Source organism: Lepidochelys kempii, chromosome 1 (genome assembly GCF_965140265.1).
Source record: "Lepidochelys kempii isolate rLepKem1 chromosome 1, rLepKem1.hap2, whole genome shotgun sequence".
NCBI lineage: Eukaryota > Metazoa > Chordata > Testudines > Cheloniidae > Lepidochelys > Lepidochelys kempii.
The window spans coordinates 281,297,636-281,314,429 of record NC_133256.1 but is presented as its reverse complement, the minus strand read 5'-3'; the positions used below and the strand labels follow the sequence as shown (position 1 = coordinate 281,314,429).

The following is a 16,794-nucleotide window of genomic DNA, read 5'->3' as shown; positions in this document are numbered from 1 at the left end:
TATGGAACAAGGATAGGATGCTACGATACCACGCTTGTTCACATCACACTATAAAACCCTCAAAAACAGATATGAATTGCTCTAGACCTAAGTTCCCTGTAAGCTGCATGACCATGCAGCCACACAGCAGCCTATTTAGCGCCACGCAGGCGCTCAGGGAACCCACTCGGCGACCTGTCGCAGCCAGTGACCTGCCAGGGAAGAGGCACTCCTCCCCCGGCCCCAACCTAGCCTGGCCCCCAACCTGGCGCAGCCGGGGTGCCCCTCCACCAGCCCCAACTCTGCTGCAGCCTGACCCGGCCTGACCCCAGGTGCAGCCCTGCCCCGCCCTGGCACAGGCGACCCTTCCCCAGAACGAACCATCTACTGCCGCCAGGGAAGAGGCACCTATCCTGCAGGCCCAGGCCAGAGCTGCCACAGCATGGGGGGGCACCTCTCCCCTCCAGCCCAGGTGCTGCTGCTGCTGCTGCAGCAGGGAGAGAGAAAGCCCCAGGGCACCGTCCTGCACCCCAAACCCCTCATCCCTGGCTTCACCCCAGAGCCAGCACCCCCAGCTGCAGCCCACACACCCCTGCAACCAACCCTCTGCCCCACCGCTGAGCCCCTCATCCCTGGCCCCACCCTAGAGCCCACACCCCCAACCGGAGCCCTTGCACCCCTACATCCCACCCCTGAGCCCCCTTCCACACTCCAAACCCCTCAGCTCCACAGCCACAACATGAATTTTGTTATGCGCGCCAATATGGAGGTGATGTGTCACACATCACCGCCATATCGGCGCACATAACAAAATTCATTCCGCACATGGGTGGAAAAAATTAGAGGGAACACTGCTCTGGTCCCCCATTCACTGTTTAATGTACACAACAAATTGAGGCCAGGTGTGAGGGAGATAGATAGCGTACAAGATCATGTAATTTGAGACAGTATCAGTACGTCTATACACCAGGACAGAAATTCCACCATGAACAATTGTTTGGCAGAATCAGAACATTCCATAAAGTTTTTTTGTTTTAAAGTTGTATAACTACAGTATGCATTAGTTAAAATTCCTATACGAATTGTGTATAAAACTAAGAGTTATTTTAATAAATCCAACACAATATTTAATCAGAGAAAATTTTAAAAGTAATGAAGGAAGAGCTTACTGTTGCCATTGCACTCATATCTTCTATTGTGGCTAGAAATTGCAAGACTAATGTTCTTTATTAGAGGATCACAGGATTGAGGATGATCTTACAAAAGTGGTGTAGTGATGTGCCATATAGTTGATTACTCAAGACAGTGTGGCAGCTTTATGTTTTGATGTTATTGTTTGAAGTATTGAAAATCTATACATAGTACTTGGCTAAAAACTTTTCCTTTAAAAGACACACTGTTCATATTTCCCACCACACACAGAAAGGTCACAAAGAGTCAACTCAAGGTGATGCAGAAGGCAAACAATTATTTTTAAAAAATTAACAAATAAAAGTAAAAACTCATTTTAAGTTACTTGGGGTGAAAAACAATTCATTGACAAATGAAGTATCTTTCAGCAGCTTCAGTTCCAGAAGTTACATATGTGCCAAAGCTGTCTCTTATACACAGTGTACAGGGAATTCAGATTAACAAAATACCAAAAATTAATTTTTCAAAAATGAATTGCCACTTTCCCCCAACAACTCCTTAGAAACATGAAAACAATTTTGTTCTTTACCATTTTTATCCCCACCTCCAGCTACCATTTTAGGCTGTTATTGTGTTATTCATCAGTACTAAGCTATCTGAAGATATTTAATCCACTAAAACACTAAAATGTTTAAAGTGATACAAAAATAATCAATTTTCCAGATTACATACATGTTCAAAGCAGTCTTTTCATATTCATAAATTTGTTAAAATATTTAATTATCCAACAACAACGGATGTCTGACTCAGAATGTACAGTTTTCATTTTAAAGCAAAAACTTTAGACAGGTTTTTGTGCTTCCTAGATTATCTTTGTATGTCTTTTTCAGTGAGTGTGAGATCAGGCTTTAGCGCACAATAATTACGTTCTCATCCTCTTCTCTGTGCACCCATCTTCCATGCCACTTGCTCTATAGTGGCACTAACAATAGCAGCAGTAAATTCTCCAACTCCCACCAACTTTATCTGCTCCCTGAGATCCGCAAAGGAGTCCGTGGGACTGAAACACACTTCTTAGCTGCCCACTGCCCTGTCTGTCTATAGCTACCCTGTGGGTCCCAGGTAGTGTGTGTTGGGGGAAGTTGTAGGGGAGAGCTCTTCTGTAGACCTTTGGAGACTCCTCCTTGGGTCCCGGAAAGCAGAAAAAGCCCAGACTTCCCAAGGATTCTGGGAAGTCTGGGGAGCAGAAGCAGTTAGGCCTGGGATAGTATATCCTCTTCCTTCCATTGCCCCTCAGGATTTTGATGTCGGAAGCAAGGCCAGAAATTCACCAAACAATGCAAGTGATTATACATTAAGTGTTGTCAAACGCGCACAGTCAACAAACTGAAAATACCGTAAAAGTTTCTTCTTCTAGTCTTTCAGTTATATCAATATGGCAAAGCACAGAACATTCAAAAATTCTAAGTTACAACCTACACGGCCAAATCATGAGATTTGCTTAAGAATCATGAGATTTTAAAAAAATGTATTTTGAGTCATTTGCCTCTGGCTTTTCAATCTTTAGGGTGCAGTTGGGTCACATTTTCAAGCTTTACTCCACAACCATGAGAACAATATATTAATATAAACAGCTTGTCACATAATAAAGTATATCAAGACCAGAGACAACAATGGTATATCAAGACCAGAGACAACAATGACAGCTGGCAACCTATTACAGTCCTCTTTGGAGTTACCTGTGACAGCAGTAGATATTTCAAGAGAGATTCTTTTGATTACCAGTGGGAAAATTCCACTAAGAGCTCCTTGGAGAAAAGGGAGAGCAGTCTATATTTACTGAGATGGATAAGGTAATGAAAACAATGAAGGGATTCTGATTTCACTCAAACTTACTGAAATGTCATCAGAACTCCCTGATTGTATACCGTATCAACTATTTTCTTTACCCTTCAAAAATGCTGCTTGGCCCAACTGTGGTCTCACATAGTAGGCCACTGTTATATAAAAAATAAAAGTTTGAAGCTTTCAAATTTTGCATCCACCACTTATTTTGGGTCCACAGAAGGTCTTCTGTAGGATTTGGTTTCAAAATGCTTATTTAAAATTACGTTTCCCAGACCTTAAGAAGAGCCTTGTGTAACCCCAAAAAGCTTATCTCCCTCACCCACAGAAGTTGGTCCAGTAAAAGACACTACCTGACCCACCTTGTCTCTCTAATATCCTGGCACTGTCGTGGTACAACAATGCTGCATATTTAAAAATATAATGTAATTGTTTTTTTCCCCCCAAGCAGCTCAACATATTTTAAAAAGTTAAATGATTTAAACCTCAGTCACCAGGTAAAATATATAAATATACATTCTACAGAGAGGCACAGGTTAAGTGCCTTAGCCAATGTCACATACAGGAAGTCTATGGCAGTGCAAGGAAGAGAGTTCCAAGATTTTCTGTCTCAAGAATATCTTTGTATATTTTAAATAAAATTTGTTCATACTCTGTGGATACGTCACTGATTTTGAGCTGCTTTGTAATTTATGTATACTGTATTTTGGCCTGGCAATTGAGGTGTTAATTGTATGACTATATACATTTAATAAGAGGCTGTTGGGAAAAGCAAGCAGGAAGGAAAATAATGGCTCAGGATAGCCACTTCTCAAACACTTCAGAATTGTTAAGGGACAATGCCACATCTATTAGCTTTGAGGATTTTACTCTGGCTCCAGCCAACTTACACGACTGGTTTTTGACCAGAATGGCCAAAGCCCAGGAATGGAAAAGAACAAAAAAAGAGAGCATTCTCAGTTTTAAAAAGGGACCCTCTCTCAAGAGAATGATGTAGGTGTTTTGGAGCACCAGGCTGAGACATTGGAAGCCTGTTGGAGATGTCTGAAGAAATTAGGCCTGCCAAGGACAACCAGCGGGGGATAAGCCTTTCGGTAAGAGACACGCACAGACTCTTAATATCCTTTCTAAAAGCTTTGCTATTACCCCAATAGTTCTGTTTTAAGAAGATTGTCGTCTTAAAAGTTACACCCTCTGGCGAGACTCCTCAAGGGAAGAGCCAGAGGTGCCCAAACATACAGCATAAGAACAGTTGTAGCCTTGGGATCAGTCTAGAGCAGTGGATCTCAAACTTTTTTACTGGCAACCCCTTTCACATTGCAAGCTTCTGAGTGCGACCCCCTAATAAATTAAACACACTGTTTAATATATTTAACACCACTATAAATGCTGGAGGCAAGTGGGGTTTGGGGTGTAGGTTGACAGCTCGTGACCCCCCATATAATGATCTCGTGACCCCCTGAGGGGTCCTGACCCCCAGTTTGAGAACCCCTGGTCTAGAGTGAGACATATCAGAGGAGTAGCCATGTTAGTCTGTATCCACAAAAACAGTGAGGAGTCCGGTGGCACCTTAAAGACTAACAGGTGAGTATATTTATACCTGCATCTGTAATTTTCATTCAATGTGTCTGAAAAAGTGGATTTTTAACCCACAAAAGCTTATGCCCAAATAAATCTGTTATCTTTAAGGTGCCACCGGTCTCTTCGTTGTTTTTCTAGAGTGAGAGAATTGCAAAATCCCACCACATGATAAGTAAAGGCATGATATGTTACATCTGAAGGACCAGAAAAGGAATGCGTGCAACCAGTCCTGTAACCATGACAGTACAATTGAAACAAATACTTGTATTTATATTGCATACACCCTTCCTTCATGTTAAAAGAAACCATCACTTAAGGTGCACTGATAGTCACACTGAAGATAGCAGTTAAGGGAAGGAATAGTTCAACACATGCAAATTTCTATATTTAGGGCTCTGCTCTCCAATGAAGCTAGAATGAACTTACACTTTATTGAAAAGCATTACATTTAGTAAGTTATTCTTAAAGGAAATTAAAGGTATTTTTGTTGGATCATATTAAAGAAGTTCTGTATTAAAATCACAAATGAGTTTGATTCCCCAGAGTTTAAATTCCAGGGTATTACTAATTAAGAGGTCTCTCGGTTTTTGGTACTGTTTCTCTCCCTCTATGTGTGAAACTTGCAAGCTGCTAATTGTGTTAGTACATTCTAAGACAGAGTCTGTTCTCAAAGCAGTTCACAGAGAGAGAGACTCAAAGCAATACTCTAACAACAGAAACAGCACCCAGAGACTCCCCGCCCTTTTGTTGTATTAACAATTGTGATTAAAATAGAGATAGAGGATGTATGTGGATGGATGCTTGGTGTGGATAATAACTGAATGATCAGGGAGGTGCCAGCCTAAGAATCCAGTGTCCATCGGCTGAAGAAGGCGTCAAGTGGAAATAACCAGAGGACCCCCCCCCCCCCCGGAGGGCAGACTGGAATCCACCCAACAGCCTCAAGGATGGGAGAACCAAAGAACAAGATAACATCTTGGAGCCGTCAGGAATGTGCTATCTGCTGATTGATTCAGCAACAGCATGATGAAGCAATTCCCATAGACTGGCATAGGAAGAAATTCCTATAAAAATAGACTCTAAAAAGTGAGAACTTTGGGGTCTGATTCTGCAAACCAACTTCCAGGAGCATCAGATGAGCATCTGACAAGGCCCTGCTCCCTCCTCATGTCCAGGCCACCTGGCCAGTGGCTTGGCATGAGCAACTCTAAGGCTGGTAACTATGATAACAACCTTGCAGAACCTGTGTGTGTGTTTGTATGAATGAATGTGTGACTAAATATGAGATTGAATGGAATGTTATAACTATAACTAACTGCTTACTATGATTCTTTCTGTATTCACAATAAATGTGGTATTTTGCCTTTTTCCCTTTAATAAGATCCTGCTGGTTTTTATTTTATTGGTACAACATTTTGGTGGAGAATTGCGAAAGGGGGAATATTGGTAAAAAACCTCAGTTATTGTAAATATTGGTGTGCACACCGCCAGCTCTAGTGAGCTAGGCATTTCTATTAGGTTAACCAGACCTGCTGGCCTCTGAGAAGGTAGCAGGGGACCTGCTGGCCTCCGAGAAGGTAGCAGGAAAAACAGATTAAACCAGACCTGCTGGCCTCCGAGAAGGTAGCAGGGGACCTGCTGGCCTCCGAGAAGGTAGTAGGGAAAACAGATTAAACCAGACCTGCTGGCCTCCGAGAAGGTAGCAGGGGACCTGCTGGCCTCCGAGAAGGTAGCAGGAAAAACAGATTAAACCAGACCTGCTGGCCTCCGAGAAGGTAGCAGGGGACCTGCTGGCCTCCGAGAAGGTAGCAGGGGACCTGCTGGCCTCCGAGAAGGTAGCAGGAAAAACAGATTAAACCAGACCTGCTGGCCTCCGAGAAGGTAGCAGGGGACCTGCTGGCCTCCGAGAAGGTAGTAGGGAAAACAGATTAAACTAGACCTGCTGGCCTCCGAGAAGGTAGCAGGGGACCTGCTGGCCTCCGAGAAGGTAGCAGGGAGAAACAGGTTAACCAGACCTGCTGGCCTCCGAGAAGGTAGCAGGGAGAAATAGGTTAACTGGACCTGCTGGCCTCTGGGAAGGTAGCAGGGGACCTGCTGGCCTCCGGGAAGGTAGCAGGGGAAAAACGCATAGATTAAGCTATGATTTCAGAATCTAGGCTGTGTCACTTGCTAAGTAATACCAGCAGTGACAAAGAGATTGAAATATCCATGTTAAGATGTTTAAAAGAAAACAGGGTAAGCCAGTACTAGAGGGAGGAATGGAGTCAGAAGGAACTCCAACCTCACCTTTTGTTAAAGAAATTACACCTTTTAAACAAATCCTTCAAAAATTTGGGCACAGTCCTTGGACTAAACAAGGCCTAGCTGATGTCTGCACTATTTCGGACCTAGAGGATAGATTGGCTCAGTATATCCTCATATACAAACCTTCTAGTGCTGCCAAAAGAGATGCAGCAGCAATTTGGTTGTTGTGGGAGGCATGTAAGGATTCTTCCCTCCGCTTGTCTTCATGTAAAGAGGAAAAGGCACAAATGGAAAAGGGAGCAGACAATTGGAAGGTGCTGGCTACAAATATCCAAAGCCAGCTGAAAATAGTGAAAGAGGCACTCCAGGAATACAAAAAGAGTGAAAAAGTTAACTCTGCAGAGGCTGGAGGGAGGCAGGTAAAGGGGGAGAAGGTCCTATGTACGGCACCCCCAGGCATAATTACAAAGAGAAAAGAGAGTAAAAAAAAAAAAAAAAGTTAACTCTGCAGAGGCTGGAGGGAATTAAGCAGTTAAACTTTGTATTTCACCCAAACAACTTTTAACCGAAAATGTTAAAAAGGAAAAGTGTTAGAGCATTCTTGGTTTCTTTGCAGCCATTCTGAAAGAAAAATGGGCCCTTTTCCAAAGGAATGTCTGTAAATTAGCCAGGCAAAAATAAACTATCTGATTAAAATCATTTGACTGGACAATTTAGTCAAATTTGCTAAAAGAACATAAGAGGGTTCTATTGGAACTTAACTGCCTCAAATGTATAAAGGGAATGTAAGATGTAAAAAACAGAGCAGTGTGGAAGGGATGTTAAGGAAAAGAAAATGTGTATGTATCTGTCTGTGTGTGTGTAAATATGTAAAGTTCTAAGGACCAGTTAGTTTTGTTTTTTTTTAAATAATGCCACTAAAAATCCATTTGACTCTTTAATTCAAAGTTGCAAAACTGACAGACCTTTTTGCTAGACACAGGTAATTAGTGTTGTTTGGCTTTGGGATTTGGCATTTAACCCTTAAAAGGTAACTCAATGCTTTACAAAATTTAAAATGTTTTTAAGTTGTGGCTGCAGCAGGGCAGTCAAAATCAGGAGAATATAAAAAAAAAATTTTTGGATTCTTTTTGTTTGTTTTTTGTTTGTTTGTTTTTGTAACAAAATAGCAGATGAGAGTTGTAGTAAAAAAAAAAAATTAAAAAAGACAGTGCCTCTCTGAAGCAACAGCAGGGGTGAGGTGCACAAAACAAAAAGGAGCAATGTTAGAAACACTGAGTAATCAGACTGTCACTTTGATAAAGGTACATGAAAACTCTGTAAGCAAAAAAAGAAATAGTGACACCTTATGTAAAAATGGATCTGGATAATGTTATAGAAGTTAAACTATGGAAGGAATGTGCATTTGCCCCAGAACATGTGCAGGGTATATTGTAGAAGGGGCAAAAGAAATGCAAACATACCATGCTACTTAATTAAAATGCTATTAGGGCTCCAAAGGGAGCCACAATAGGTTGGGTTTTCTTTTTCAGATTGCTGTGTGTTTTGGAAGCAGAAGTTAAAAGTAATCAAAACTCTGGTGAAAGTTGATTGTGTCCCTTTTAAGATAGAGTCTCTGAGCTGCTGATGGCTTTAAATCCAAAAGCAGGAAGTTTCTGTGAAAATGCAAATGACCTAAATGATAAAGGAAGGAAAGAACTAGCAGCACAAAGGAGCTGCAGATAAAGGACATACCTGGTCAGCAAACAAATTGTCTAAATAAAAGGCATGGGATAATAATGATAATAAGTATCCCTGTAACAAAAAATCCTTTAAGGTCGTATGGTAATGATGCTTCTCAGTTATTACCTGTAAATAAAACTTAAAGCTTAACACAGCAGGAAAAACATTATAAACTTGGTCTGCTGTATAAGAAGGAAAACTCAGGGATTTAATGACTAAACAGTGGGATAATTTCCCCATAACCCTTAAAAGATAAAAGCCTTTGAAACCTGGCCTGCCTATAGAACAAAAACAGGAAAATATGGGGGCAATTTCTCTGTTTTGCCTGCAATCAGCAAGGGTATTTGTAAAAGAAATATTTTAAGCAATAATCTGCCACCCCAAAAGGGGTAGAAACATGTTCTTTTTGTCTTTCAGAAAATCAGGAAAAGCTGATGCCAGCTGAAAAGCAACCCAATACCATGAATCTACTGTCACAATAGAAATTGTGTTCTGTGTTCTATGTTTTGTCTTGTGTTTTGTGTTGTTGCTAGCACTGTTGTGTGTTTAAAAAAAAAATACTGAAGACCTGCAGGAACTTAAAAATAAATTAAGCTTTCTGTCCCAGCTACAGGACAGCCTGATACAAAAACAAGTACATGCCAATGTAGACTTGGTCCAAATTGGTCTGGGTAACCTAAACGGCCAATGGAATCTTTAGTAATGGCTTAATACTACCACATGGCTTATCCATAAGAAAAAAAAAATATTAGAAATAGGAAACTACACAGCCATAGCTATGGGATGCACTGAAATGCAGATACTTGCACTAGCTACTTTGGAACACAAAATGTTCTGGGTCATATTGGGAAATATTAAGGGTTTGGTGCATTTGTTAAAACAAAGAAAGAGATCATTGTTTGACACTTATCAATACGAATGGATGCAATATGTTTCCAGTATTGTAAACCAGACTTGTTAATGGGAGAAATTGTTGTCAAAATTGCACACTAACAGCCCCTGGAGGCAAAGGTATTGAAGGTTAACCCACTCCCCATATTACACATGGGATCCTTCTGGCTACCCTGGACCTTGAGCCAGTGGGCTGGGGAGGGAGGGAAGCTATTGGACACTAGAGGTTGTACCGAATGGACTCCTCAAAAGTGGGTGTGCCTCACCTTGCCTGTTGCCCCAGAACCTTGTAGTAAAGATACATCACTAGGATCATGTATGTGGCATGAATTGGAATCACAAACTCAAATTGCCTCACAGTACTTTCTCTTGAATAGGCTACATAGAAAGTGACACTGACGATTATAAATCTTAGTGTCAAAAGGGGGATTATGTTGGATCATATTAAAGAAGTTCTGTATTAAAATCACAAATGAGTTTGATCCCCCAGAGTTTAAATTCCAGGGTATTACTAATTAAGAGGTCTCTCGGTTTTTGGTACTGTTTCTCTCCCTCTATGTGTGAAACTTGCAAGCTGCTAATTGTGTTAGTACATTCTAAGACAGAGTCTGTTCTCAAAGCAGTTCACAGAGAGAGAGACTCAAAGCAATACTCTAACAACAGAAACAGCACCCAGAGACTCCCTGCCCTTTTGTTGTATTAACAATTGTGATTAAAATAGAGATAGAGGATGTATGTGGATGGATGCTTGGTGTGGATAATAACTGAATGATCAGGGAGGTGCCAGCCTAAGAATCCAGTGTCCATCGGCTGAAGAAGGCGTCAAGTGGAAATAACCAGAGGACCCCCCCCCCCCCCCGGAGGGCAGACTGGAATCCACCCAACAGCCTCAAGGATGGGAGAACCAAAGAACAAGATAACATCTTGGAGCCGTCAGGAATGTGCTATCTGCTGATTGATTCAGCAACAGCATGATGAAGCAATTCCCATAGACTGGCATAGGAAGAAATTCCTATAAAAATAGACTCTAAAAAGTGAGAACTTTGGGGTCTGATTCTGCAAACCAACTTCCAGGAGCATCAGATGAGCATCTGACAAGGCCCTGCTCCCTCCTCATGTCCAGGCCACCTGGCCAGTGGCTTGGCATGAGCAACTCTAAGGCTGGTAACTATGATAACAACCTTGCAGAACCTGTGTGTGTGTTTGTATGAATGAATGTGTGACTAAATATGAGATTGAATGGAATGTTATAACTATAACTAACTGCTTACTATGATTCTTTCTGTATTCACAATAAATGTGGTATTTTGCCTTTTTCCCTTTAATAAGATCCTGCTGGTTTTTATTTTATTGGTACAACATTTTGACCAACCTAAAAGGCACACAAGGTAAACCAGCATTTTCAGTACCCTTTTGTGGATGGCCTACTTGCTAATCACAATGACAGTGAGGTCTTATGGAAGGGACTATTAAATATTAACTATTAACCTAAATAATAAACTTTTTTACCTATCAGGAATATTTGAATTATTTCTTGTATAAGTAAAATTTGCATTCTCAGACTCCAAAATGGCTCAACCATTATTCTGAAAACTATTAAACTGAAAACTGCTGCAGTTAGTTGTGACTATTTGGTCAGGAGCCCAATATATCTCAGTTACAGTTGGACTCTCCAATTTCCCTCAAGTTACTATGATGTAATAAGAAACTGTGGGACTGGCAGATATATGTATTGACTTAATGTAATTTAGACCTGTGTCATGGGTGTCAGTGACCTCTGCACTAGGTGACACGGTTCCCACAGGTCCTCTCCCACTGCTGCTGCTCCTTTCCAGTATGGTGCAATATGTAGTTTTTCTTGTTAATATTAAATTTAAGTTTAATTTCATTTCACACTATCCTACCCCACCTCACCCCAATTGTCATTTCTGTATTAAAATATGTAACAGCATTGCAGAGGCTCTAAGCGGGAAGACTGAGGTTTTGGCAGATGGGGCTTTGGACAGCCAGAAAGATGTAGGTGGTGGTTTTGTTTCCTGGGAATTTGGAACCGTGGGGAGAAGTGATGTATCACTTGTTCCACTTCTACGCAAAACAGGATAAAGAATTCTTCATTCGCCACACCAGCAAGATCCTGACAGTAACTAGCTTACATCCAACAATGGTGAAGTATTAGTCTGACGTTTCTGCCAAGATCAGAGAAGCAATGTCAACGTTTAAAGTATCCTCGGTTAGGATTCGGAGCCAGTATTCAATGGAGATAAGGAGCTCTGTTCACAACACCCAGAACTACTGTTCCAAGCTATTTGGTTTACACTCTGCACTGTTGGGTTATCTTCACAACTGCAAGGGCTATAGACTTGGGCTAAATGAAAGCTTAGGATTTTATAGCATAATTTTGCAAGAAAAAGAGAAAATTGGACAGCTGCATAATCACATTACACAGAGCCCTGCATATAAATTTCAGCCCTAGAATGCCTCCTTTACATTTTAAGGAGTCTGTTTATTGTTTTTAGTCTTCAAAACATACAAGCAATGAAGAATGGGTACACCAAACTGTTGCTGATGAAATAAGGTCTCAACAAGATAAAGGCTAGCAAAATAATTCTGCATAGTGACATCACCGAAGATTTTGCTATGTAGAAATTATTTGGTTTCTAAAAGCACAGATTGCAATTTCACATCATTAACACACGTACCTTAGACACAAAAAGCAATACACTATATTTTTACTAGGCAGTTTACTTATTCTGACAAGACCTGATTTTATGACCCTGCATATATTCTTAATGATTTAGGATCTTATACCACCTTTCACGCTCCCCTACTCCTTAGTTAAGAAGAGCTAGGTTGAGAGACAGCTGGGAATAGTTGGCAGTCAGTTTATAATTTTAGAAGCTTGTGCATAAAAATTGTGTTGGGTGGATTTGTTGTAGTATCCCTCTTTTCTGTTCTCCCCTCCCCAGTAGGTCACTTTCCTTCAGACTGCAGGCTCTTTGGGGCATAGATTATATCTTGACATGAATCTGGACAGCATCTAGCACAATGGTACACTTGAGCACTATGGAAATATAAATATTAAATGAAGTCTAATACCAGTGACATTTATACAAACCACATTGCTCAATTGGCTTAAGTTCTGAATTCACTAATTTTCCATTGATGGATATATTGCTCTTTGTTGTACAGTTACATTTTATCAGAAAGAAAGAAATGATCATGCAAACCTAAAAATTCTGATTGCAATAATGCAAGTTTGTACAACTAAACAGTCCAACTGAAATCTAGTCTTGTCTCATTATTGTAACGAAACAGGATCTCCACCAAATCCGTAGTTTGACAGGAGTTATCAGGGAAAAATCCTGTTGATGGGACTTAGTCTTGAGAAAACACCCAGGTAATCCATAGGGACCATTTGCTTCAGTATGGTGTTGAATAGCAAACTGCTGGAAATATAAACTTTCAAATGTTGAAGTCATAAGATCTTAACACCTGTGGTCTAAAACAGGGGTTCTCAACCTTTTTCCTTCTGAGCCCCCAACCCCCACTCTATAAAAATTCCATGGCCTGTCTGTGCCACAATAACTGTTCTTCTGCATATAAAAGCCAGGGCCAGCGTTATCGGGTAGCAAGCAAGGCAATTGCCTGGGGCCCCACACCATAGGCAGCCCTGTGAAGCTAAGTTGCTCAAGCTCCGGCTTCAGCCCCAGGCGGTGGAACTTCGGCTTTCTGCCCTGGGCCCCAGCAAGTCTAATGCCAGCCATGCTTGGAGGACCACCTGAAACCTGCTCATGGCCCCCCCAGTGGGCCCCAGAGAACTACTGGTCTAAAATATCAATCCCTTTTGCAGGAGAATGAGCATCACCCACAACATCCTATCAAATTTCAGTTCAGGTAAGCTTTACCCAAGTCCTTCCTGGCCTATTTTGTGTAGTGGTGCTGGGCATTTTTAACAGTCCTCAGGTTTCAGTCCGGGGGTGGCTACATTTTGGTGGTGGATGCAGTGATCCCTATGTATGGTATGCATACATACAAAACAAGTGTATAAATCTTCAAAACACTTGGAAGCTTGCACAGTGTAATATATAAAAAAACTTAACATTGTCCTAAATCAGTTAATTATTGCAGAATATACCATTACACATCTGACTAGGAGTGTTGAGCTTTGTGGTCTCCTGCTATACCTGTTAGCCTACAAAACCAACAGAGTACCATCTTCAAGGCACAGTATAGGGAGTAGGCATTTCTTAGTGAAAAATATTACTCAACATTGATCCCAATTTACAATACTAAACCAAGAACCCCTTTAAAATAGCATAGTCACATTTGTCTTCAATGACTAGTGCTGCAAAAGAGTTTACCATCCATATCTGCATTCTGAAAGAAGCTGGAGATTAATTAAGAAACAGTTCATTTGTACTGGAATCACACCGATGGTGGAAATGTAGCTAAAGCTACCAAAATAGTTTATACTTTGAAGACCTGGAGAGTCATGATAGCACTCCAAACATGCTTCCTACAGGAAATAGTTCTCACAATGTGGTTATCAACACACTCAGTTCTGTAGAGCCTGTGAAAGAATCTGAAATAACTTTGTTGACGTATATAAGAGACAGTGCCAAGAAAAAACACCAAAAAGGGCTCTCTAAAAAATTAGTTCAGGTCTAAGATGAGTAGGTGTAGATCCTAGTGTAAGAATAGTAGAGTTACAATTCAAAGTACAGAATAAGGAATTCAGACATTATAGATGACAAGACACTATTTTTTTTCAAGTCTGCACTAATAAGCAGAAAAACAAGGTGTATACTTCAATTTCTGCACTCCCTCTGATCATTCAAAATTGATAGGTTCTCAATAGCAATCCCATAATAGATATAAGGAAGTCAAAGGGAGAACTGAGGAAAGGCAACTGAGCCAGAGACTGGCAGGACTTGACAGCAAATGGAAGATTCTTGGAAAGCCAAGTATGTGGAAAGGACATCCACGAATGACCCCTTGACAAGCTTAAACACCTGAACTGAAGAATTCTCTCTTCAGTTTAAGGGTCTGCCACAGCATGGCAATAATAAAAACAAGAATTTTCTTGTATAATCACCCCCTCCCACAACATACAATATAAACATCCAACAACACAACACATCACAATTTATTTTGTCAAGTTGCAGCACACACCCACAAAAATGCTCTCTTCTGCACTTGAGCTTCACCACCTGCCTTCGCATTTCCTTGATCTGTGGTTTTCCACAATGAGAAGTACATTTCTTGTATCCGTTTCTGTACTTCTGTTCTTAAAAAGGATAGAATGGAGAAGGAGAAGTGCACAACTGCTGTGCTGAGTCAGACGGGCTAAGTGCAAATATCCCTTCCAGGAGAAGATCTAGGCAAATGAGGATGTGTGAGGGGGTAAAAATAGATTTAAAAAAAAAAACAAGATTCAGATTTAATTTAATTTAAATTAAATTAAATACTGGTTTATTTTTTTTAAAAAAAAGGAAACCTGTTCAAAATTAAATTTGGAATTGAGGCCTAAATTTATTATAAATAGACATGTCTCTAATCACAGACATGAAGGTCGCTATCTTAAAACAAAAAAACTTCAAATCCAGACTCCAGCGAGAAACTGCTGAATTGGAATTCATTTGCAAATTGGATACTATTAATTTAGGCTTAAATAGAGACTGGGAGTGTTTAAGTCATTATGCAAGGTAGCCTGTTTCCTCTTGTTTTTTCCTACCCCCCCCCCCCCCCCCGATGTTCTGGTTTAACTTGGATTTAAACTTGAAGAGTGGTCAGTTTGGATGAGCTATTACCAGCAGGAGAGTGAGTTTGTGTGTGTATGGGGGTGGGGGGGATGTGAGAAAACCTGGATTTGTGCAGGAAATAGCCCAACTTGATTGTCATGCACATTGTGTAAAGAGTTGTCACTTTGGATGGGCTATCACCAGCAGGAGAGTGAATTTGTGTGGGGGGGTGGAGGGTGAGAAAACCTGGATTTGTGCTGGAAATGGCCCACCTGATGATCACTTTAGATAAGCTATTACCAGCAGGACAGTGGGGTGGGAGGAGGTATTGTTTCATATTCTCTGTGTATATATAAAGCCTGCTGCAGTTTCCACGATATGCATCTGAGGAAGTGAGCTGTAGCTCACGAAAGCTTATGCTCTAATAAATTGGTTAGTCTCTAAGGTGCCACAAGTACTCCTTTTCTTTTTGCGAATACAGACTAACATGGCTGTTACTCTGAAACCTAATACTAAGTAGTACATGTTTGCTGCTAATTTTTAAAGAAAGTCAAACCACTGAACTGGTGGAAGTCATGGGCTAAGCACATGGAACCAGCTTTGGCAGCATCTACTACAGGTGCAGAGAGATTACTTTTTTCATTTCAGTTCAATGAGTAGAGGGTATTCAGAGCTAAAAAACCAATCAGAAGTTGAAACAGGAAAGGCTATTTTCCTCTTCCAATCTATTAACAAAAACTAGGTATGAGAAGATGAGATTTACTAGTTCTAGTGCCTTGACAAACATGGCGACCACAAACAACCAGTTCAATTCACTAAGTGTAGATAATGCTTCCTTTGTTTAATAAATGCAAAACATGATTGACACATTTTTGATGTGCTGAATAAACACAGGAAAAATAAGCTTAATTAAAAAAATTAAGTGCTGTTTTTGTGCACTGACTTTGAATTTCTATCCAAAGAGAGTTTGACACAAATCACAAGTTAATTATTTAGTAAGAAATGAAACATTCACAGTTTTCTAACATAAAAAAGGTAATAAGCCATCTGAATAAGTAAAGCTATAGAAATGCTTAAATGTCTACAGATATAATGTATCCTCTTCTTTAGCAAAAATCAAGCTTCATATTTAGCATAAAGATTATACTTTGTTGCAATCAACATGTTTTAATAGTTACCAACCAATGAGAATCAACCCTTCTTTAGGAAACTAAAAAAGTACAAATGCAAAACACAATTAAATCACTCCCACAGTATTCTTGCCAGCAAGTTAAAGTAGTATGGGCTAGATGAATAGACTATAAGGTGGATAGAAAGCTGGCTAGATTGTCGGGCTCAACAGGTAGTGATCAATGGCTCCATGTCTACTTGGCAGCCGGTATCAAGCGGAGTGCGCCAAGGGTCGGTCCTCGGGCCAGTTTTGTTCAATATCTTCATTAATGATCTGGACGATGGCATGGATTGCACCCTCAGCAAGTCTGCAATTACACTAAACTGGGAGGAGAGGTAGATACGCTGGAGGGGAGGGATAGGATACAGAGGGACCTAGACAAATTAGAGGATTGGGCCAAAAGAAATCTGATGAGGTTCAACAAGGACAAGTGCAGAGTCCTGCACTTAGGACGGAAGAATCCCATGCACCGCTACAGACTAGGGACCA

General features: G+C 40.7%; 1 protein-coding gene across 8 annotated transcripts in view; it reads right to left on the bottom strand.

The window, feature by feature from the left end:
• Window positions 1–16,794, bottom strand: part of OSBPL8 (oxysterol binding protein like 8) — a 193,644-nt gene that overhangs the window by 127,293 nt on the left and 49,557 nt on the right. The window lies entirely within an intron of this gene.